Source organism: Cynocephalus volans, chromosome 8, assembly GCF_027409185.1.
Source record: "Cynocephalus volans isolate mCynVol1 chromosome 8, mCynVol1.pri, whole genome shotgun sequence".
NCBI lineage: Eukaryota > Metazoa > Chordata > Mammalia > Dermoptera > Cynocephalidae > Cynocephalus > Cynocephalus volans.
In genome coordinates this window covers 19,798,689-19,823,883 of record NC_084467.1, presented here as the reverse complement: position 1 = coordinate 19,823,883, position 25,195 = coordinate 19,798,689, and positions in this window count along the sequence as shown.

The following is a 25,195-nucleotide window of genomic DNA, read 5'->3' as shown; positions in this document are numbered from 1 at the left end:
AGGCAGCCCAGGATGTCCACCCATGCACATTTCCTCAGTTTCTCCATTAACCAAGTGAAAAAAATCAGCTGTGTGCCCCTCCTCCAGGCAAACACCATTGCCTGCTGTGGTGGGAAGGCAGATGTTTTCAGGTTTAGGGTCTCTCCAAGTGGCCCTAGACCGTTCCAGAAGCAGTAGTAGCTGGAGCCTCTGCCTGCCCCCACAGCATCCCTCGTCTTAAATTCTTCTGGGTACAGCAACAGGAGGCCTTGGGACACACACACACACACACACACACACACACGCACACACGCATGCACACACGCATGCACACACGCACACGCACGCACACACACGCATGCGCACACACACACTTTTCTCCCATCCTGGTCCCCACGAAACACATCTTTAACAGCGTGGTCGGCTGAGAGCGAGTGGTTCCAGTCCTGGGTTTGCCTCCATAAGTGAACCTGACAGGCAGGGAACGCAGCTCACTCATGTGGCTGGAGGCCCAGAGAGGCTGCTTGAGAGGGAAAAGTGTTTCATCTGCTGGTTAGTTCTGGAATGGTGGCAGCATGTTTGCTGGGGCAGCAATTAGGAGCTGGTAACAGAGAGGAAGGGCTCAGCAGAGCCTCCATCATGGGCAGAGACTCAGACCCAGGCCTGGGCTGCAGCAGGATGCTGGGTGGGCTGCCTGGGGGAAGACTGAGGCTTGGGGGGGAGCCGCGGGGGCCTGTCCATGCAGAGACCCCTTGGGGAGTGCCCTGGCCTGGAAGCTGCCTCCAATAGAGCTGCTTTTGTGTTAAGATGAACGGAAACAGGTCTCAGGAGAACAAGAGGGCTCTGAGGCAGGCGGGAGGTGGAGAGATGAAGAGAGGCATGGGCAAGACTTCACATGTGAGGTGGGGACGTGGGGGTGGCAGGAGGGCACTGCGCATGCAGCAGGGCCAGCCCTTAGGGGTCTACCAGGCTTTGAGGCCACGTGACTGTGGCTGAGGCCACTTCTCCTGGCTGGGCCTCAGTTTCTTCTTCTGTAAAACAGGAAAATAAAATACCTACTTCCTGCGATGCCGGGAGGGTTTAATGAAATAGTGTGGGCTGAGACTTAGTGTGGTGCCTGGAACGAGTGGATACACTCCGAGATCCCCACTATGAACCCCAAACCCGAGTAATCGCATTAAATCCTCACAACAGCCAAGGAGAAAGGTACAATTATTGTCATCTGTGTTTCATACATGGGGAAACTGAGGCACAGGTAACTTGCTCATGGTCATCTGAGGCCAGATGGCTCCTGGCCGCTGGACTTAGTCACCCTGCTTCTCTGCCTCCCTTACAAGTGGTTGAGGAGTGAAAATCATTATTGTTTTTAGGAAGGCGAGAGATGGAGAATCAGCTGGAATGGGCTCTTTGGCTCAAGTAGGTGTCCATATATCTTCCTCCTGTCACATTCTCATTAGATGGTGTATTCTACCACCTTCCGGAAATGCGGCGAGGGCCTGAGGTCTTGTTTGCTTCTGCCAGTGAGCTCGGCTCACAGAGGGAAGGGTGAGCTGCCACTGTATTTTACACCACAAGATAGTGGGTTGATCTCACTTGTGCTTAAAAATTTATAACGTTCCCATCCAGACTTTTCCACGAATGGCACATTCCTTCAACAGAGACTGCACTGTGGTTCACAAAAATGATTCCTCCCAATGCCACTTCCATGACACAGACAAGGGGAAAATCTTCTTTAGAATGTCCCAAGACCAGTAAGCATGCAGCCCCAACTGAATGCTGCGGCAGGTCCAGACCCAGACAGCCGAGGACCCGTGTCCCCGTGGATGACTTGCTCCCCGCAACGACCTCTCTCCTCGTACCTGGTTTGTATTGTGCTTTTGAGAGCTGCTGGCCCCTACGGGTGTTAGTGAGGCTCACCAGCCTTTTCCCCATAGTTACCAAAGGACAGGAGTGACACCGTGAAGTATTTTCCAAAATGATTTTTTGGTCTAAGAATATAATATCATAATATTTGACATTATAGTCTAAGTATAATTTAGAAAATGATAGTTTCTAAATATCTCTAAAATTTATTTCTAGTGTTCTAAATATTTCTAAAAGGTGTGCATCCCCTTTCCAGGCTCAGTATGGATATCCCAGATTGAACAGGACTGATTCTCTTTTTGATGACGTTTACAAGTCCCCTGGAATCCTGATGCAGATGGGACACTGTGGAAGGCAGGGTGCATCCGGGTGGGTCCATGTATTCTATGGATGCTTTATCCTGGAAGCTGCTTTTATAAAGCAAGTAACAAGTAACGTTGCTCCCATACAAGTAGAGGGAAGGATTGCATTTCAGGCCACAGAACATTGCTGCCATTTGGCAAATTTAGCTGTTGAACTGAATAAAAAGCCATACTTTTCTCAGATGTTCGATCACTTAATGAAAATGCTTTGTTTCTCCCTATTGGAAACTGTGGACTTTTCTGTCTTTCCAGGAGTCACTATTACCTTGACATCCCTAGCGCCACCAGCCCCTTCCTCTTCTTTGTCAACCACAGCCTGCGATTTTTTTTTCCCTCATGTCATTTTCTTTAAGCTTTATGATGGGTTGGGGAACCAACAGGAAGAAGTGGTATATTGTCCCACGGCCATGTAGCCGCCTCTTCCTAAGCCCTCGGCTGCAGCTTTCTCCGGACAAGAGATTCTCAGCAGACACAAAACCAGGCTACAATGTCCCCACATTCTACACAAATTGTAGCTCTCAACTGAACGGAGAGATAAAAATACCATCATCTTTCAGGTCTCTTGCAAGGACTGGAGGTGAAACACATGAAACAAGAACATGCCTGCACCTAATCACGGTCCTATCATTGCTACTATTTCCAGGCAAACTAAATGCCACACAGCATTTACATGTGTGTATTAGTGAAATTAAAAGTCCTCTATGGAGCATGTATGACAGATCTACTTTTCTTGAAAGATCTAAGAGCTTTAAAAAAAATTTTTTTTGAGATAATTATAGATCCACATGCGGTTGTAGGAAATAAATCAGAAAGATGTCATATTCCCTTCACCCAGTTTCCCCCAAGAGTAACATCTTGCATAACCCTAGTACAATATCACAACCAGGAAGTTGACATGAATGCAATCCATTGAAAAATGGACATTGATATAACCCATCTACCTTATTCAGGTTTCACTAGTTTTACAGCTACTCATTTGTGTTAGTGCACGTGTATGTATTTAGTTCAAAAAGTATTTTATATTGTAAATAACGTTAATATCTTATGTTTTGGTCAAGGGAGCAGTCTATAATTTTCTAAAGAATTCCTGGATTGTGATGGTTTATATGTTCATTTTCCCTACTAGCCAGCCAGCTCCTTTGGGGAAAGCCACCTGTGTCTTCTGTATCTTTCTGTTTCCATAACTTAGCCAGGGCCTGCCTCAAATTGACAACAATACGACGAATACTTATTGAGGCCCTGCTGTGTGCCGGACCATGTTCAAAGTGCCTTATCCTACAATGCACGTTCTATTATTATTATTCCCACTTTACAGATAAAGAAACTGAGGCACAGAAGGGTTAGGTGCTCAATAAACACTTGTTAAATGAATGACAGAGACTTTGAGGGATCTGCCAACATTGCAATACCAGCATCAGTTGTTTGGGATGGGCTTTTTCTTATGATGTGTTACCAAGCCCCATAGTGTTAGAAAAGAAATGCTACTCATTGATTCCATAAATATTTCCATTGCTTCTAGAAGCATCATGTAGGCGTTAAGGGCATAGATTCTAGAGTCAAACTACGTGAGTCCAAACCAGGATCTGCCACTTATTAGCTGTGTGGCTTCTGGCAAGTTACTGAAACCCTCTGGGCCTCAGTCTTCTCATCTGTAAAATGGAGATAATAATGACACCTTCTTTGGAGTATTGTGGTGATTAAATAATATGTATAAAGCACTTAGAGAAGGGCCTGGCAGTATTCAGAGTAATACATGTTGGTTTATAATTATACTTTCTGAGAAAGCTGAAATCAGAACAATGTGGTACCAATTTGTGGGTCATTCACTTTATTATAATTAAAGCACCCATTTTGCCCCAATGCTTCCAGACTTGAAGACGCTGGTCTTAGGATTGGAGGTTTGTTTCATAATAGTAGCATTTATCTTGGGAAGGCTGTTCCGGTCAGTGCTAGTGGCTCCTTCTTCCTTTCCTCCCTCCTCTTCTTCATCCTCTTCCTTTTCTTCCTTCCATAAATATTTATTGGGAGCTTTTTAGGCCCTCTGTTAGGCAGCTGGGGACACAGTGGTGAGCAGGAACCGGCCTGATGCCTGCCCCATGAGGCTTGCATTCTAGTGGAAGAGAGAGCCATTGCTGTAATAATCACATAAGGGCACTGACATCACAGGTGCAAGTGCTGCTGCAAAGGACAGGTGTGGGGGCCTGTGAAAGAGGCCCCCCATTCTCTGCTTACCAAAGGGGTCTGGTGCACAGCCTGGAAGCTGGCAGCAGCAACCACAGGCTAGCCAGGCTGCTCTGGAAGCTTAGCTGGGGAGAAGGCCCTGGTTTGTAAAGTAATGATCACAGCTGACACTTGCTACGTGCCCAGCCCTGTTCTAAGCACTTTCCACATATTAACTCATGGGATATTTACATCAAGCCTATGAGATTGATGACAATATCAGCCCCATTTTACAGATGAAGAAACTGAAGCTTGCGTTCAGCAGCTCATTCAAGCTCACACACCTAGCAAATAGCAGAGCTCAGAGGCAAACACAGACCGTGTGGGAGTGCCAGGGTCAGTGCTTTGTGACCACCACTGTATACTGTCTCCTGCCTAGAGAGTTCACAAGCAGAGCTGGGGGTGAGTGGGTGATGGGAACAGGTGAGGTTCCCAAGCAGGGATGCTATGAAGTGTAGTTATTAAGGTGGGAGTGGGAAAGTGGCTGTCGTAGCCACAAAGATTGATCCCACTGGAAAATTCCAAGGAGGCCTTGAGTGAAACCCTCACTCCTTTCTGTGTTGGAGACTGCAAGCTCCTTGAAGGCAGAGGTAGTGTCTTCTAGGCCTTTCTGTCCCCTCATTACCTAGCATATGTCATACACCAGACGAAGCTCAAAAAAGCAGAGCACGCATAGTTGAATTCCTATTGGTTCCCACTGACAATGGATTTTTTTTTTTAAAGATGACCGGTAAGGGGATCTTAACCCTTGACTTGGTGTTGTCAGCACCACGCTCAGACAGTGAGTGAACCAGCCATCCCTATATAGGATCTGAACCCATGGCCTTAGTGTTATCAGCACTGCACTCTCCCAAGTGAGCCATGGGCCGGCCCTGACAATGGATTTTTATAGGTATTTCATGTACTGAACATCCAGAGGGCAGGTAATGATTGTAAAAGGTCCATTGTACCCCCCTTAAGTCTTTCCTTTTCCAGGAGCCCTTTCCCAATGAAAGAGAACTAATAAATGACAAATCATACCTACTGTCATTCCCAACAACACACTGGGTTCTGCACTAGGTAATTTACAAGTATCTCATACAATGACACAAACATGAACTTTTTCAGTCTCAACAAAAACTTTTGACCCTCCCTTGGCAAAACAAACTAACAAACACACATAAATCCAACGAAGGTAGCCGCCTTCTTTTATAAGTGGTGGGTCCCAGCCTCTTTCATTCTGTCTTTTAAAACAACTTCATTGAGGCATAGTTTATATTCTATAAAATTTACCCATTTAAAATGTACAGTTCAATGCTTTTTCGTAAATTTACTGAGTCATACAACTATCACCACAATCTAGTTTTAGAACATTTTCACCACATCAATAAGATCCCTTGTGCCTATTTATAGTTAATCCTTGTTTCCCATTCTCAGCCCCAGGCAACCACTAATCTACTTTCTGTCTCTATAGTTTTGCCTTTTCTGGACATTTCACATGCCTGGAACCATACAGTGTGTGGTCTTTTGTGTCTGGCTTCTTTCACTTAGCATAATGGTTTTGAGGTTCCTTCATGTTGTAGCAGGTGTCAGTACTTCATTCCTTTTTATTGCTACATAATATTTCACTGTATAGACATACCACACTTTGTTTATCCATTCATCATTTGACAGACATCTGGGTTGTTTCCAGTTTTGGGGTATTATGAATAAAGCTGCTGTGAACGTTTGTGTACAAGTCTTTGTGTGGACACATGCTTTCATTTCTCTTGGGTAAATTTCACTTAGGAGTGAAATTGCTGGGTCGTATGGTAAACATATTTCACTTTTTAAGAAACTGCTGAACTGTTTTCAAAGTGCACTATTTTACACTCTCCTCCCCAGCAATGTAGGAGGGTTCCAGTTTCCCCCCATCCTCACTAGCACTGGTTATTGTCTGTCCTTGCCAACATCTCTGTGAATGACTATAGGTGACATTTACTGAAGACTTACCATGTGCCAGGCTCTGGGTGGTTGCTCCCGGGCTTTGTCCTCATGACCCCTGTGAGCAGACATCCTTGTCACACGCATTCAGCAGATGAGGGGACTGGAACACAGAGATGTGGGGTGATCACAGACCAGCGCTACCGAAGGCTGGTGTCCAGAAGCTCAGCCCCTGCTGAGTTTCTGTCCCATGGAACAAAGAGGCCCTTGCTCCCTGCGGAGGCTTAGGGAACCGCAGAGTGGTTATCCAAAGAAGCAGCCTGTTCTGCCCAGGGATGGTCTCTCACCCAGCACCCTGCTCCGGACCCTCGGCCATTAATCATGTCAAGATTCAAGGAAGAAAGTTCCTGTCCAGCAGCCAGCAGGTGGGAGGCTGGCCTGTGCTCTTTCGCCCTCAGTTAATCACACAGTTCAGTTGGCGTCTCGCTGGATTGCAATTACAATCCTTCAGGCCCGACACAAAATCATTGGGCTGGTAAGCGGAGAGTACCTGGGTAATGTGTTTAACAAAAATTAACCTGGTTAAGCCCTGACTCTATTGAAAATGAGAAAGTGCGGATGAGCCTAATCGATTTGTCCACAGCCCAATTTACTCTAGAGCTGGCTTTGGATTTCAGTTAAGTGGGCCCACCCGAAAACAGGGATCCTCCGTGTTATTAAATTACTTCTTGGGCCATAGAGTTCAGATTATGGCAGAGTTTGTTCTTACATTAGCCATGGGGGCTGGTGAGTGAGGAGATGGGGCTTTGGTGCACACACGTGCATGCACACACTTGTGCCCGTGTGCACATCCCTTGGCCACACAAGCGTGCAAACAAGCCTTTCCAGAGGGAGAAGAGTTAGTTAATATTTACCCCACCCCCGGGAGCTGAAAGTATGGATTTGATCAAGTACTCATTTACTCTGCCCACCCCCTAGTCCCCATCCTCTTGGCCTCTTGGCAGATAAATGATGTTATTTGAAGGTATTCTTGAAATTTCTGACAGAGACTGTTTCTTAAGTGCTTTTAGAGCAGGCCTATACTTTGTAATACTTGTCATATTCTGGCTAGTAAACTCCTGGCCTTTAAAAGCCGGAACCTTACTCTGTTTCCTGAATACAAGGGAATAGGTCATTAACTGTGAATTTCAAATGAAGCACATTTACAGTATATATCACAGAAATATGTTTATGAGACAGCCAGTACCAGGGAATCCATGGAGCAGAAAAAGCCCAGAACCCAGAGAAAGATCAGCTGCCCTGTGGAGTGGGTGTTTTTCTTTTCTTTTTCAGGTTTTTAGGCCTGATCTGGTGAAGTCCAGGTCTCTAGTTTCAGGTTCCCGATAGAAACACCATTCTGCTTCTTTTCTGCTCCTATCCCAGCGTGGAATCCTACCGGTGAGGCCCCTGGAAGTCCTGACGGTGAAAATGCTCCCATACGGAGGTTAATCCTGGGGTCATCTGAGCTGGGATAAGGATGGGGAGTTGGGGTGGGGTTAGTCAGAGAAATGGGAGAGAGAGTGAAGGAAGCACACGGAGGTTGGGTCAGCGGATTTGATGGTTAGTTTTACGTGTCACCTTGGCTAGGCTGTAGTACCCAGTTATCCAGTCAAACACTTACGTGGGTGTCGCTGTGAAGGTGTTTGTAGATGTGGTTTACATCTGCCATCAGTTGACTTTAAGTAAAGGGGATTACTCTCCATGACGTGGGTAGGTCTCATCCAATCAGGTGAAGGCCTTAAGACCCAAAGCTGAGGTTTTCTGAAAAAGAAGAAATTCTGCCTCAAGACTATAGTATCAATTCTTGCCTGAGTTTCCAGCCTGATAGCCTGCCCTGCTGATTTTGGACTTGGCCCCTGTAATTGTGTGAGCCAATTTCTTAAAATAAATTTATTTATCTATCTATTTATCATCTATCTGTTCATTTGTCCATCCATCCATCCATCCATCCTCTTGGTTCTGTTTCTCTGCAGAATGCTGACTGATGTAGCTGGTTTCTGGCAATACATTTTGGACCATTTCCTTCCATCATTTCTTTTTTTTTTTTTGGTGGCTGGCCAGTATGGGGATCCGAACCTTTGACCTTGGTGTTATAACGCCATACTCTAACTCCATTCGTCATTTCTAAGCATGCTTCTTCCCTTGCTGCCATCTTGAAGAGGCGGGAGAGCCCCACGTAAGTGCTTTGCACAAAGTCTGGCACGGGCGGGTGCTCAGTGAGCGTTAGCTAGTTCCACTTCTGTGCTTCCTGCCTGGAATGACTGTATTTCTCCTGCGAGCTCCCTGCAGCTGTGGTAGACACTGTTGGCTGCCCACCCAATGGCCCTCAACTTTCTCTTGTAACTGAACCCTGGTTTTGTTCCAGCGATAAGGTGCCCAGCTCTAGGGGCTGGGTTACGACCAGTCTTGGCCAGTCATGGCATTTCCACCTCCTTTTGCTGGTGATGGGTTTCAGGTGGGCACGTGACTCAAGAGATGTCTGGAGAAAGCTGCTGGGGGCTTTGCGAACATTTTCCCCCCTGATATAAGAGGCTCAGGTGGCAAATGCACTATTGCTCCTGTTTCTCCCTTCTGGAAGTTTGATTTTTTTAAAGAAATTGAGATATAAACATATACATTGTGACGTGCACACATCTCAATGAGTTTTTGGATATATCTGTACTCGTGTACCTATTATATCCATGCACATATGCTACCCAGATCAAAATATAAAACATTTCCAGCACTCCCATAGCTTCCCTTATGCCTCCCTCTCAGTCAATAGCCCCGACTACAGGTAATCATTCTTCTGACTTTTATCCCTATAGATTAGTTTTGTCTGCTCTTGAATTTTATATAAAAGGAATTACCCAGTATGTCTTCTTCTTTTTTTTTAAAGTTAGAATCTTCACTTTATTGAATTCCACAGGTAATTCTTATTTTTTAAAAATTTATCAATACACAATGTAGTTGATTTTCATGTCCCTTTACCAATTCCTCTCCTCCCCCCATCAACATCGTATCAGTTCACTTTTCTTAACAAGTTCAAGGAATTGCTGTGATCGTTGTGTCTTCTTCCCTGCCTCCCACCCCCACCATTTTTTGGTATATTTATTTATTTTTAACTCCCACAAATAGGTGAGAACACGTGGCATTTCTCTTTCTGTGCCTGACTTATTTCACTTAATATAATTTCTTTCTAAGTCCATCCATGTTGCTGCCAATGGCAGTATTTCATTCCTTTTTATAGCTGAGTAGTATTCCATTGTGTAGATGTACCACATTTTCCGTATCCACTCATCCGATGATGGACATTTGGGCTGGTTCCAACTCTTGGCTATTGTAAAGAGTGCTGAGATGAACATTGGGGAACAGGTATAACTATGACTTGATGATTTCCATTCCTCTGGGTATATTCCCAGCAGTGGGATAGCTGGGTCATATGGCAGATCTATCTGCAATTGTTTGAGGAACCTCCATACCATTTTCCGTAAAGGCTGCACCATTTTGCAGTCCCACTAACAGGGTATGAGGGTTCCTTTTTCTCCACAACTTCACCAGCATTTATCATTCTCAGTCTTTTGGATATTAGCCATCCTGACTGGAGTGAGATGGCATCTCAAGGTGGTTTTGATTTGCATTTCCCGAATGCCGAGTGATGTTGAGCATTTTTTCATGTGTCTGTTGGTCATTCGTATATCTTCCTTTGAGAAATGCCTATTCAGCTCCTTTGCCCATTTTTTAATTGGGTTATTTGTTTTCAGTATGTCTTCTTCCGTGTCTGGCTTCTTTCACTGAACATCATGACTATGAGATTCATCCACGTTGTTACTTGTAGCTATACTTCATTGTTTTTTTTTTTTTAATTGCTATGGGCTTTCCATTTTATAAATATGCCATAATTTATTTATCCATGCTTCTTTTGATGAACATGTGTTGCCTCCTTTTCTGCCTTGGACAGTGTCATGGGAGGATGTAATGGCTGGAGCTGTGGCAGCCACATTGTTACTGTGAAGATGATGGCAGAGAAGAAGGGAAAAGTGGCTTCAGTCGTCTTGGAGCCATGAAGCCACTGCTAGCACTGCCTTTCTTACTTAACTTGTTGTTAAGCCCACATAAACATCCTCATGGCTTAAGCCACTTTTAGTCATGTTTTTCATCACTTGCAACCCAAAACATTCTGATACAGAATTCAGACTATCCTTCCAGACCCAGGTCACGTGACTCCTTTTCCATGGAGCCTTCCCTAGGCACTCCAGCCCAGTTGGGCCTCTTACTTTAGCCTCCTGCAGCCCTGTGTGCCCCATTTATTAGTCCTGTATTTATTTACACCATCCCATCCCATTTTCTGCCTCATTTTTCCTGATTTTCCCCTACTAGAGCATCACTGGGATTGCTCACAAGTCCCAGAGCAACAGAGCTGCAGATTTGACATTTGTGGTTTTGACTCTTTATGGGCATCCAAGAAGGTCTAAACCCATGGTCATTTGCAATTTGGTTGAAGGACCAACTGGAACCCATACTACAGGGCTGACCCATGGGAGTTTATCAGTCAGCCACGGTGAGCACTCTGGGGGCCCCCAGCCTTTGCCGCTCACCTCGAATTTGCTCCATAGTCGTGGTAGTGCAGGCATTTAGTGTGGCTGTGCCCATCTCTCTCAGCAAAGCCAGCTGGCCCAGTTTGGACTCTAGCTTCTCCAGGAAGCCTTCCTGGATGTCCCCTCTAGACACGTGATCCTCCCATCCTCATCTGCAACTAATCTGCCACCTCTGAACTCTCATGGAACTGCAGTTGGACCTGGAGGAACTTCATTTCATCATGTGTTCACTCATCTATTCAATAAATATTGATCGAGCACCAATGCTAAGGGACTGCTCTAAGCATGGGGGTATAGCTGTGAACAAAACAAGTTCAGGTCCCACCCTCAGGGAGGTTTTTGTCTATTGGGGAGATACAGAGTAGATAGGTCACAAATCACCATGAGCGTGCTGTGGAAGGAAGAGCGTAAGGGGGCCAGGAAGAGTGGGGCAGAGGGGGGCGGTTGATATTTTCCATCAGGTTGTCGGGGAAGGCTTCACTGATGGTGTGAGACTGGTGGGTACCTGGGGGAGGGATGCTGCAGGCCGAGGGGATAGAACAGCACGTGCAGAGGCCTCTGGGTGTGTTGAGCACTGAGGCCAGAGTGGCTGACGCCGAGTGAGAGAGGGGGTGTGGGAGGAGAGGGGGTTGGGCCATGCAGGTGGGTATCTAGGTGAGTATCTTGGCTTAGTGATGTGGGCACCACTGGAGGCTTTGAACAAAGATGCAACCTGAACTGACTTCCCTTTTTAAAACTCTCTGCTGCTCCGTTGAGAATAAATGGTAAGAGGTGCGGGGAGGGGGCAACGGGATGTCCAGTAAGGAGGCTGGTGAGAGAGGGAGGTGCATGGGCTGGAACCGTGGTGCTGGAGGTGATTAGAAGTGACTGGAAGGCCGCCTGGCACAGTGGCAAAGCACATGGTGCTGGAGCCGCACAGCTGGCTTTCACATCTCAGCCCCATCGCTTCATAGCTACTCAACCTCTCTGTGCCTTAGTTTCCTCCTCTGTGAAATGGGGATGAAGAGTACCCACGTCACTGTGAAGATTGAAAGACAATATAGAAGTGCTCAGAACAGTGCCTGGCACACAGCACGTCTGATACGTGTTAGCTTTTAGGCAGAGGTGGAATCAGCATGTCTTGGAAGCAACTAAGTAGGATCAAAAAAGAAGCTCAAAGATGGTTCTGAGGTTTTAGTACTAATACCTGGGAGAAGAGAGTGGCCACTTACTGAGGTGGCCAAGGCTGTGGAGGTGAATTTTAGACAAGTTTGAGGAGCCTCGTTACCTGGGTGGAGGTGAAGGTGCCCAGGAGGGGTCAGATACACAAGTTGGTGGGCACAGTAGAGGGTAAACACCAACTTGGAGACATTGCTTTGCTTGTTTGAGTCTGTATTCAGTTCAGCGAGTTGTGTAGCATTTCACCTGTAATCTTGTAAGTCCTCTTTTGCAGTGAGCAGCTCTTTTGTCAGTGAGAAAGCTCCTGGCTCTCTAGGTCTAGCTTTCTCCCTCAGGCCCGGTAGGATTAAGAGGGGCTTCCAATCCCAGCACAAGCCAAGATTTGCTGGGAGATGCCAGACTGCCCATGGCTGGGCAGGAGTGATACTCTGCCCGGAGGCACAGGGACGAGCTTGTCCTGCAGGGAGAGGCAAGAAACAGGACTTCCTTCTGGGGCTTCTGTTCTGGCCTTTTTGAGGTCCGAGTCTCTGAGCCTTGTCCTGACTCCCAGAGCACCAGCCCCATAGGAAGCTGGACTTACCTTTTTAGTAGCCGGTCCCTGGATGCCCCAAATGACAATCCCTCTTCCGTTCCCTTCCTCCCTTCCTTCTTTCTTCCTATTAGCCTTAAAATAACCAACCAGTGTTCATCTATCTATCTATTGTCATGATCATCATTTCTCCATCTATCCATCCCTCCCTCCATCTCTGTCTCTTCCTTTTGGGAGGAATTTGGGGATAAAATATATTCATAGGACCTAAGTTTTGAAGGGACCTTCAATTTCATGGATTCCCGATTCTTCATTTTACTGATGAAAAAGGAAACAAAGCTCAGAGAGCAGAGTGACTTACCCAGAGTGACATGACACATATGATGAGATTGGGGACTGGACCCCAGGTCTTCCAGCTCCCACCGTCTGTTCTGTGGCGCTGATTGCATTTAACCACAGCAAAGCTGGTGAGCCTGGGGGTGGGGCTGGGGGTCTATCCGAGAGGGTCCTCTCTGAGGCCCGAGGCAGCCCACGACGACCGGGCCTTCCCCGGGGGTGCTCTACGCCTCTGCTGCCCTCCCCCACCTCGTGTTTTCGTCTCTGCCACCCGGCGCAGGTGAGTTTGCTGTTAGATAACAACTCCCCAGTGGGCTGTTTCTATGGCATCATGGTAAGAAGGGATTTCATTTATTGACTGTTTACCATGGGCTGGACACCGCACTTGGCACCCTTGGGAGGCCATGGTCAGGGAGGTCACTGACTGCACAAAGATCCCAGCTACTAAGTGGTTCACTGGGGAGGCCTAATCCCGGTGTCTTCACTAGTCACGCCGCAGCTACTGGGGTGGAAGCCTCCCTGTGCTCCTGGGAAGGGCACTGGGCAGGGAACTTGAGGACTGGGGCACTCTGGCTAGCTGCGTGACCTCGGCACACTCTGATTCCATTTCCTCCTCTTCTGTCATGAGCATGTCAGTACCAGCCCTGAGCTCCTCACAGTGTGCTGTGAACTGTAAAGTGCTATGCTCATCGGAGATGAGGTGGTCCCTCGGCTCTCCTCCTAGTGGGCATTCAGCTAGTACCTACCAGCTACTGCTGGTGTCCTGCCTCCACCTGCCTCCTCACCTCTGAGGGGTAACATGTGCCACAGGAGAGCTCCCCCCGGGACCAGGGCTGGGCTGTGTGCTGTGGGCGGCTGGTGGGAGCTTTGATTTCTCCTCTTTGATGTGGGGGCTGGAGGACCGGGTGAGGATGCTGCTCTGCTGGCCAGGGTGACGTGCCAGACAATCGTGCCTTTGTGAGCCCTCTCCTGGGGCATCTGCCCACAGAAACCTGTTGGCTCAGAACTGCCTCTTGGGAGAAAAGCAGCCTTCAGGAAATGAGAAACAATGAGCTTGGCATGCTCAGGAGAGAGCAGGGCCCAGGCCAGGCTGCCTCTAGGTGATTCAGGAGGCAGACTTGGGAGCCCTGTTAGTGCCTGGGAAGGGAACGCTTTAGGCTAGTGGGCTGGGAGCCTCTGGAATGTATGGGAACGGTGTTGTCTTCTGTGGCTGCGGGATCGAGTCCCCACCTACTTCTCTCATCCTGTGCCACCTTGTCTGTGGCTCCGTGCTCTCCAGCCCACACTGTCGATGCTTTGTCCTGCCTGAGGGCCTTTGCACATGCAGAATCTTTTGCCTGAGCTTTTCATTTTTAAATATGCGGAAAATTACAGAACATAATTATTCAGATAATCTGGGTTCCCATATCTGAACAGATATTAACATTTTGTCATTTTTGCTTCAGAACAGTTTTTTAAAAATCTTTTTTTTTTTTTTGGCAGCTGGCCGGTACAGGGATCAAACCCTGGACCTTGGTGTTATCAGCACCACGCTCTAACCCACTGAGCTAACTGGCCAGCCACTTTATTTTATTTTATTTTTTTATTTTTTATTTTTTTTTAATTTTTATTTTGTTGATATACATTGTGGCTGATTATTGCTCCCCGTCACCAAAACCTCCCTCCCTTCTCCCTCCCCCCTCCCCCCCAACAATGTCCTTTCTGTTTGCTTGTCGTATCAACTTCAAATAATTGTGGTTGTTATATCTTCTTCCCCCCCCCCCGGTTTTGTGTGTGTGTGTGTGTGTGTGTGTGTGTGTGTGTGTGTGTGTGTGAATTTATATATTAATTTTTAGCTCCCACCAATAAGTGAGAACATGTGGTATTTCTCTTTCTGTGCCTGACTTGTTTCACTTAATATAATTCTCTCAAGGTCCATCCATGTTGTTACAAATGGCAGTATTTCATTCGTTTTTATAGCTGAGTAGTATTCCATTGTGTAGATGTACCACATTTTTCGTATCCACTCATCTGATGATGGGCATTTGGGCTGGTTCCAACTCTTGGCTATTGTAAAGAGTGCCGCGATGAACATTGTGGAACAGGTATACCTTCGACTTGATGATTTCCATTCCTCTGGGTATATTCCCAACAGTGGGATAGCTGGGTCGTATGGTAGATCTATTTGCAATTGTTTAAGGAACCTCCATACCATTTTCCATAGAGGCCTGGCCAGCCACTTTAAACCCTTCTTATTCAAAATTCAAAAGGTAGAAAAGGGTATGCACTGTCCTTCCTTCACTGACCTTCGCCACCTAGTTCAGGTCTCAGAGGTCTCAGTGCTATCATTTTCTAGGGTGTGCTTGCTGAGATGTTCTGTGCGTATGCAAACATATGTGTATTACATAGACATATGTGTGTATATATACACATATTACAAATGATGGCATTCATATTCACGGTTCTGTTCTTTGCCTTTTGAAAAAAAACATAGAACTATACAACACAGAGGGAAACTGAATGTAAAATTAAGTTAACAATCATATATATTGATTCATAATGATAACAAATGTACCACACTAATGTAATATGTTAGTAATGGAAAAAAATTAACTTTTTATTTGAGAATAGCTTTAGGTTTACAGGAAAGTTGCAAGGATTGTACAGAGTTCCTTTCTATCTTTTACCTAGTTTCTCCTATGTTATTTTTGGTTTTCTTTGGTTTTTTTTTTTTTTTTTTTGGTGGCTGGCTGTTATGGGATCTGAACCTTTGACTTTGGTGTCACAATACCAAGCTCTAACTGGTTGAGCCACCCCTATCGTTAACATCTTACATAGTAAGATCCCCTTTTTTACTACTAAGGAAACAATGCTGGTACATTACTATTAACTAAACTCCTCAGTTGTCCCAGTTTCGCCAGTTTTTCCCCAGTCCCTTTTCCTGTCCTACTGCACCCCCTAGGACACTACATTATGTTTAGTCGCCATGTCTCTTTAACCTCCTTGCTCTGTGACAGTTTCTCAGACTTCCCTTGTTTTTGGTGATCTGGACAGTGTTGAGGAGTACGGATCAGGTATTTTGCAGAATGTCCCTCAATTTGGGATTGTCTGTTTTTCCTGTGCCTAGATTGGGTTATGGGTTTTTGAGAAGAAGACCCTTTCGACATTTCATATCGGGGCATGTGACTTGTCACTGGTGATGTCACCCTTGATCACATGGTTAAGGCAGTGTTTCCCAGGTCTCATCACTGAAAAGTTGCTTCTCCTGACCCCTTTCTGTATTCTAGGATTTGGAAGGAAGTCACTGCAAGTGACTTAAGTGAAGAGTTGAGCTCCACCTCTTTGAGGTGGGGGAGTAGCTACGTAGAATCTTTGGAATCTTTTGCATGGGAAACCTGTCCCTCCTCTTCTTTCTTTCCTTCCTGCCTTCCTTCCATTATTTATTTGTATCACTATGGACACATGAATATTTATTTTATACTTTGAGTTATAATCTGAAAGTTTATAGGGACTTTTTTATATAGGAAGAAGATGAAGTTTAGGGAAGGAAACTAGTAGTTTTGTTTTTATTTTAATTGAGGTGAAATTCATGTGATATAAAGTTAACCATTTTAAAGTGAACAATTCAGTGGCCATTTACAATGTTATGCAACCACCACTCTGTCTAGTTCCAAAACATTTTCGTCATCCCAAAAGGAAACCCTGTGCCCATGAAGCAGTCACTCTGCATTCCTCCTTCCTCCCAGCCCCTGGCAAAGACCAATTTGCTTCCTGTCTCTATGGATTTACCTATTCTGGATATTTCATGTAAATGGAATAATACAATATGTGACATTTTGTGTCTTAGTTTTTTCACTCAGCATAATGTTTTTGAGGTCCACCATGTCGTAGTATGTATGGGGCACTTCATTCCTTTTTATGGCTGAATAATATTCCACTGTATGTAGATACCACAATTTGTTTATTCATTCATCTGTTGCTGAACATTTGGGTTGTTTTATAATTGCCCTTTAGTTTTTGTGAATAATGCTGCTATGAACATGTGTGTATCTCTATTTGTTTGAGTACCTGGTAGCAATTCTTTTGGGCATATGCCTAGGAGCATAAGGCAATATTTTGAGGAACTGCCAAACTGTTTTCCAAAGTGTCTGCACCGTTTACATTCCCATCATGTTGTATAAGGTTTCAGTTTCTCCACAACCTGGTCAAAATTTGATATTTTCTGTTTTTGTTTTTTTAAAACTATAGCCATCTAAGAGGGTGTGAGGTGATATCTCACTGTTGTTTAAAAAAATTTTTTTAAATTGACAAATAGAAATTGTTGTATAGTGCACAACACGATGTTTTGAAATATGTATCATTGTTGAATTTCTAAATTGAGCTAATTAACATATGCATTACCTCACATACTTACTTTTTGTGGTGAAAACACCTAAAATCTGTTCTCTTTGTGACTTTCAAGTATACAATACATCATTGGTAGCTATAGCCACCATGTTGTATAATAGATTTCTTGAACTTGTTCCTCCGGTCTAGCTGAAATTTTGTGCTCTTTGACCAACATCCCCCTCCCCATTATGGTTTTGATTTGCATTTCCCTATGCTTGTTGGCCATCTGTATATTTTCTTTTGGTAAATATCTATTCAAGTCCTTTGGCCATTTTTTAATTGGTTTGTTTGTCTTTCTGTTGTTGAGTTGCAAGTGTTCTTTATATATCCTGGCTACAGACCCTTGTTAGATATATATGATTTGCAAATATCTTCCCCATTCTGTAGGTTGCCTTTTCATTTTCTTGGTAATGTCTTTTGGTGCATAAAAGTTTTTAATGTGAGTAAATCCCATTTACCTATTTTTTTTTTTTTTTCTGCTTTTGCTTTTGGTGTCAGATCTAAGAGTCCATTGTCAAATCCAAACTCATAAATATTTACCCCTATGTTTTCTTTTAAGAGTTTTTTGGTTTTAGCTTTTATATTTAAGTTGCTAGTCTACTTTGAGTTATTTTTTGTATGTGGTGTGAGGTTGGGGTCCAACTTCATTCTTTAACATGTGGATATGTTATAAAATAAACTTAAATTTAAAAAAAATTGAAACAATCTCAAAGTTGCAAGTACAGTATAAAAAACTTTTTTTCTCCTATACTTTGAGAGTAGATTGCCAACATGGTGCCCCATTATTCCTCTGATACTTTAGTGTACATTTCCGATGAACAATTTACGTCTACAGAACAACAATGCAACCATCAAAATCAGGAAATTAACACTAATCTGTTACTAAAGTCTAATCTTCAGACCTTATTCAAGTTTCCCTTGTGGTCCCAATAATGTCCTTTATAGCCAAGGATACAATTCAGAATCATTTAGTTATGTCTTGTATTAGTCCGTTTTTGTTGCTTATAACAAAATACTTTGAGCTGGGTATTTTATGAAGAAAAACGAAATTTATTGCTTACAGTTTCTGAGGATGGCAAGTCCAAAGTTCATCTGGTGGTGGTGACAGTGACCCAGAGGTCCTACATTGCAAGATGGGGGAAGCAGAGAGAGCAGAGAGAGATAGAGAGACAGACCCTCCTCTTCTTTTAAAGCCCTCAGAACCACGCCCCTGATGACCGTTTTTAATCCATTCACTGCTGCACGGTCCTACAATCCACTCACCTCTTCAAGCCTCCACTTTTCAATTACTCTGATAGGATTTCCCACCCTCTGAACAGTCATGTGGGGGCTAAGTTTCTAATACATAAAACTTGAGGGACACAATCCAAGTTCCACTGAGTTTTGTGAGGGCATAATTCAATCCACTACTCAGTCTGGAGTTGTTCCTCAGTCTTCCTTTAATTTTCATGACCTTGACACTTTTAATGATGACAGGTCAGTTTTACCGCAGCATGACTCTCAATTTGGGTTTGTCCAATGTTTCCTCATGTTAGACTCCGTTTATGCAACAGTGGCAGGAGTACCACAGAAATGACGCTGTGGCTGTTCCCACCGCATTCGAGCATGTGCTGTAATTCTAATGTGTCCCATTACCAATGAAGTGAACTTTGATCCATTGATTAAGGTGGAGTCTGCCAGTCTTTCTCCATTGATTATGGTGATGTCCACCAGTCCTTCTCCTTGTAATTAACAAATATTTTGTGGAAAAGTATTTGGAAACTAAGTATCTCCTTCCTCATCAAACTTTCAATTTATTCCTGTGTTAATTCATATCATGATTTCCTATTTTATTCGAAAAGGCTTTATTTTTCAGAACGGAAAAATAAAGTTTTAGGTTCACAGAAAAATTGAGTAGGAGGTACAGAGGTTTGCCTTTTTTGCCTTTTACCCCCACCCCCCCACGCAGAGCCTCGCCACTGTCAACGTCCCACACCAGAGTGGCACACTTGCTACAACGAACCTACATTCACACATCATTACCTGCAGTCCATAGTTTACATTAAAATTCACTCTTGGCGTTATACCTTCCATGGGTTTTAAAAAATGTATCATGACATGTATCCACCATGATAGTATCATACAGAAAAGCTCAATTGTCCTTAAAAATCGTCTGTGCTCTGCATATTCACCTCTCCCTTCCCCCTAATCTCAACCACTGATCCTTTCATTGTCTCCACAGTTTTGCTTCTTCCAGAATGTCATATAGTTGAAATCATACGGTACGTAGTCTTTTCAGACTGGCTTCTTTCACTTACTAACAAGCTCTTAAAGGGGGACGGCCTGTGGCTCACTTGGGAGAGTGTGGTGCTGATAACACCAAGGCCACGGGTTCGGATCCTATATAGGGACGGCCGGTTGGCTCACTGGGTGAGCGTGGTGCTGACAACACCAAGACAAGGGTTAAGATCCCCTTACTGGTCATCTTTAAAACAAACAAACAAACAAACAAACAAACAAGCACTTAAGCTTCTTCCATGTTTTATGATGGTTTGATAGTTCATTTCTTTTTAGTGCTGAATAATCTTCTGTTATCTGGAGGTGCCACAGTTTATTTATCCATTCACCTACTGAAGGACAGCTTGGTTGCTTCCAAGTTTTGGAAATTATACATAAAAATGCTACAAACATTGTGTGCAGGTTTTTTGTGGACAGAAGTTTTCAATTCATTTGGGTAAATAGCAAGGAGCATGATTGCTGGATTGTGTGTTTAGTTTTGAGTGTGTTATGTTTAGTAAGAAACCGTTAAACTGTTTTCTACAGTGGCTGCACCATTTTGCATTCCCACCTGCAATGAGTGAGAGTTCCTGTGGCTTCACATCTTGGTCAGCACTTGGTGTTGTCAATGTTTTGAATTTTGGCCATTCTAGTAGGTGTGTACTGATATCTCAGTGTTGTTTTAATCTGCAATTCCATAATGGCCTATGATGTTGCATCTTTTCATATGCTTATTTTCCATCTGAATATCTTCTTTAGTGAGGGGTCTGTTCAGGTCTTTTGCCCATTTTTAAATTCAGGTTGTTCATTTTCTTATTGCTGAATTCTTCATACATTTTAAACAACAGTCCTTTATCAGATGTGTCTTTTGCAACTATTTTCTCCCAGTCTGTGACCTGTCTTCTCATTCTCTTGACTTTGCCTTTCCCAGAGCAGAAATTTTTAAACTTTAATGAAGCCCAGCTTACCAATTATTTCTTTCATGAATTGTGCCTTTGGTGTTCTATCAAAAAAGTCATCACCATACCCAAGGTCATCTAGATTTCCTCCTATGCTATCTTCTAGGAGTTTTATAGTTTTTCACTTTACATGAAGATCTATGATCCATTTTGAGTTAATTTTTTCAAAAGTTTAAGGTCTGTGTCTACATTCATTTTTTTTTTTATGTACATGTTCAGTTATTCCATCACCGTTTGTTGAAAAGATTATCTTTGCTCCACTATGTGGCCTTTGGTACCATTGTCAAAGATCAGTTGACTATTTGGGTCTATTTCTGGGCTCTCTATTGTATTCCATTAATCTATTTGTCTCCTCTTTTGCCAGTACCACACTGTCTGGGATTACTGTAGCTTTATATTAAGTCACGAAGTTGTGTAGTGTTAGTCCTTGAACTTTTTTCTTCTCTTTCAATGTTGTGTTGGCTATTCTGCATCTTTTGCCTCTGCTTTATAAACTCAGTTTGTTGATATCCACAAAACAATCATTGGGATTTTGATTGGAATTGCATTGAATCTATAGATTGACATGGGAAGAACTGACATCTTGACAATATTAAGTCTTCCTATCCATGAACATGGGATACCTCTCCATTAATTTTGTTCTTTATTTTGTTCATCAGAATTTTGTAGTTTTCCTAGTGCATTAGTTCATTTCTGTTGCTTATAACAGAAATACCTGAAACTGGGTAATTTGTAAACAAACAATATTTATTGCTTACAGTTTTGGAGGCTAGAAAATCCAAAGTCCAGGGAACAAATCTGGTGAGGTCAACTCTAACTTATTTACATTGTGCTTAGAGTATACACCAAATCTTTGAAATGTTTATAAAAAGCATTTCATGAATTCATGAAAGTCTGATGAGTGCAATGTTCTATATATGTTCATCAGATGAAGCTTGTTAATTGTGTCAGTCAAATTTTCTACATGCTTACTGGTTTTTCTGTTTGTGTTATTTATCCATTACTGAGAAAAGTGTGTTTAAAGTCTCTACTATGATGATGGATTTGTGAATTTCTTGCAGTTCTGTCAAATTTTCCTTAACTCTTTTTAGGCGATGTTATTACTTATATATAAGTTTAGAATTGCTGCATCTTCTTGGTGAAATGGACCTCTTATCATAATTTAATGATCCTCTTTATCCCTGATGATATCTTTTGTGTGAATGTCTATTTTTCTGATGTTAATATAACTATGCTTTCTGATTTTGTTAGTTTTTGCCTAGAATATCTTTTTCTATTCATTTTTTTTTCTATTTAACAGAAATATTTAGTGAGTGGCTACCATAACAAGAAAACAGAAGACATCGAGGAGAGGGTGGAATAGCTTGATATTTAGAGTATGAGCAGTTAGAAGGTACCTAACTTATTAGCTGAATATCCCTGCACAAATTACTTCACTCCCCTGAGCCACAGATTCCTCTCTAGGCAATGTTGTGATTTTTAAACAAAATAATGCATGTAAAGTTTCATAGTGAACTCTAAGGTGCCATCTAAATCTTATCGATATATTGTTGCAATATTGGTGTAAGTTGGGTCATGACATTCTTTCTTCAGTACCCAAGGGCCTGTCTGTGGGCTATGGGAGACTGCAGATATAGAGAAGGACCCATCAGGGAGACGGCTGAGGCAGGTGCCCCGGCAGGGCCACTGAGCACTGGACCCCGAGGGAGGGAAAACCGAGGACTGCAAATGAGAAGCTCCAGCTGCATGCGTCGGTGGCCATGCAGGCACTATCGATGCCCACCCCCCATCCTCTCAGCCCATCTGAGCTCACTTGCAGCCACGGTGAAGTTTCTAGAATGCCTACAGTGTTCTCTTCTCTATTCTTCTCACCTATGGGCTTTCTTTGGCATCAGGGAGCTTGCTGGAAATGCCATGAATGGGAATCTAGTGGGAATCAATGGGGAATGGGAATCTGTGGACACAGGTCCCAGGCTCCCCGAGCAGGGCGTTGGGTAGGGGGATGGGTTCTGAGGCATGCTCCACACAGTCCCTCAGAGGGTCCCCAGCGGGATTGTGCCTAGTTGCCCAGGGTGGTAACCTGCTCATTAATCCCCCTGAACTGACTTTTCTTCATGGTCTCACCTCCCCCATTCCCTCACTGTGCTTCTGGATCACCTTCCAAATAAGCTACCTGCCCCAAGTCCGTGTCTTAGGCTCTGCTTTTAGGGGAACCTAAACTAACACCCATTCCCACCCCTTCTCCCTACTTACCCCACTGTATAAGGTGGAAGTGCTAAATGTTCCCCATCCCAGCTCCCTTAGCAGGTATACGTGACCATGTGACCCATCACCAGCTATCGGGTCAGAAGCTGATGTCTTCTGGAAGGTTTCTTGGAAAGATTTCCCTTCTTTATCAAGGACGCAGATATTTTGGGTGCTGCCATGTCTCCTCTGCCTTCTTGCCTCTACTGTGCTGGAGCTGCAGCAGCCATCCTGAGGCCTGAAGGAAAGGCCAAGAGAATCACAGAAACATTGCTCCTGATTTTTTGAGTGGCTGAACTGACTTCTATAGACATTGAATTCTCAATGACTTCTTTTGGGGGAAAAATACCCTTATATGTGTCCAGCATGCTGTTCACTGAGTTCTCAGTTACTTGCGCCTTAACACATTCCTAACTGATCCAGTTGCTCGGGATGCCATAATTAGTGGAAGCTCCTTCACAGATTTCCTAGTCCTGGAGCCGTGGAGTCAGGCTTCTCTGTCACAGGCTGGTGAACAGTGCAGCCCAGTTCTACTCTCTCACAATTCCACAGTTTCTCCTTAACAGGATAGAGGAGGTGCCTGGGGATGCCACCTCCCTCGGGCTGGTTAGCAGGGCTGGAGGTCTGCTGCACCTTCTGCAACTCCAGTGCAAGGAATGCAGAGGGACTGCAGGCAGGTCTGGACTAAGGCCTGCTCCACTCACTTTCCAGCCTCAATTTTCTTCTTTTTCAGTTTAGATGTACAAAGAGAGCAAGCTCTGAAGGAAAATGAAAAGAATCTATTCACATTTGGGGGACAATTCCCTGATTCCCCTATGATTGATATTTCCTCTTCACTTTCTATCTTATTTTGTCTTAGACCACAAGCCCATGAAAAGTAGTCTTCTGGCTCCTTTTGACTGAATTGTGTGCAATTGTTAACTACTGAGAACGTAGATTACTCTGAGGTAGGGAAAATGCCAAGGAAACAGAGACCTGTCCTGTCCTAAGACAGGATACAGTCTAGCTGGGGAGGTGCATGAAGCCACCCAGGAGAGTCTATAATGAGAGAGGCACTTTAGCATGGGATCAAGAGCACATGTTCTGGAACCAAGTTATGTGTTCACTCTTTCATCTCCACAGCGCTCTGCACATCTGAAGCTGCAGGAGTTTCCTTCATGAGTACTCAGTGTGGACCAGGCACTGAGCCAGGCAGTGGAGCTACAGTGGCAAACAAGATAGATAAGGTACCTGCCCTCATGGTCTAGTAGGGACATGGACCTTAAAGTCATTACAACTGGGACAACTAAGTATTCCAGGCAGAGGGCCCATCCAAGGCCAAGGCCTTGTGCTGGGAAGGTGGTAGGTTGCCAGAGCCCAGAAAGCGAGGATGTAAGCTGAACCTGGAGCAGGGAGCTGATCCATGGGCATGGAGAGTTAGGTGTTGGTGGACACTCGATGTCTGTTATTAGTGATTTGGACCAAACTGGTGGGGCATTCTGTCATGTAGACGGCCAGTGTGCAAGAATTACAAACAGTGCCTCCTTTTGACCTCTGCCTTGCCCTCTGCCCATTGGCAGCATAGAGGGATTTGGGACCCCTGCAGGAGCCAGACGACCATCTTCTGCTGGGAAGATTAGCAATGGAAGGTTAATTTCTCCTTGTCATTTCCCCAGGGGCCTTAAGCAATCTCAGGAGCCATTTTCCTCTCCTAGAACACTGCCTTTGGGAAGCTGGAGGTGATGTTACCAAGTGGTGTTGGGCACATCCCAGGCTCTGAGCTGTGTGGTGAGCCCGAGAGAAATGCACTTGCTGAACAGTCATTGCCATCATGTGATGGACGCCCAGCAAAAGAAAGGGAAGCATAAGCGTGGCTTTGCTGTGTGGGCTCTCCATTTGGCTAGGGAGCGTGAAGGATGCCTGAAACCCAGCTCCAGCAGCCTTTGTTTCAGACGAGATTGCTTTTCATAGTGGGGCTCTGCCTGGAGTCAGGGTGCTGAGTCCAGGGGCACTGTTTTCTTTTCTGCTAAAGAGAAGGCATAGAGCAGCAGGACTGTCGTGTTCTGGGGACAGGGACCAAACTGCACTCCAAGAGGGGAAGCTGAAGTTAGAGTTTAGGAAGGACTTTCTGGCTGTAAGGGTAGTCTTCAATTTGGAATTTGATGAGAGTGATGCCAGAGGAGAGGGTCTGGGGAGGCCCGATGGCTGGTCTCAACTCACCCTGTCCTCTTTCCAGGTTCTTGGCTCCACCACAGGAAAGAATTCAAGAGCAGAGTCACAGTAGAAAGTGAGAACAGGTTTAATGAAATGAATAAGAGATACAGGTTTCACAGACAGAGTGCAGCCAAACTCCAGAGACTGAGCAGGGCCCACACCAAGCTTAATACAAGAGTAAAAAATACACATTCGCAAAGTGCAGGCTGG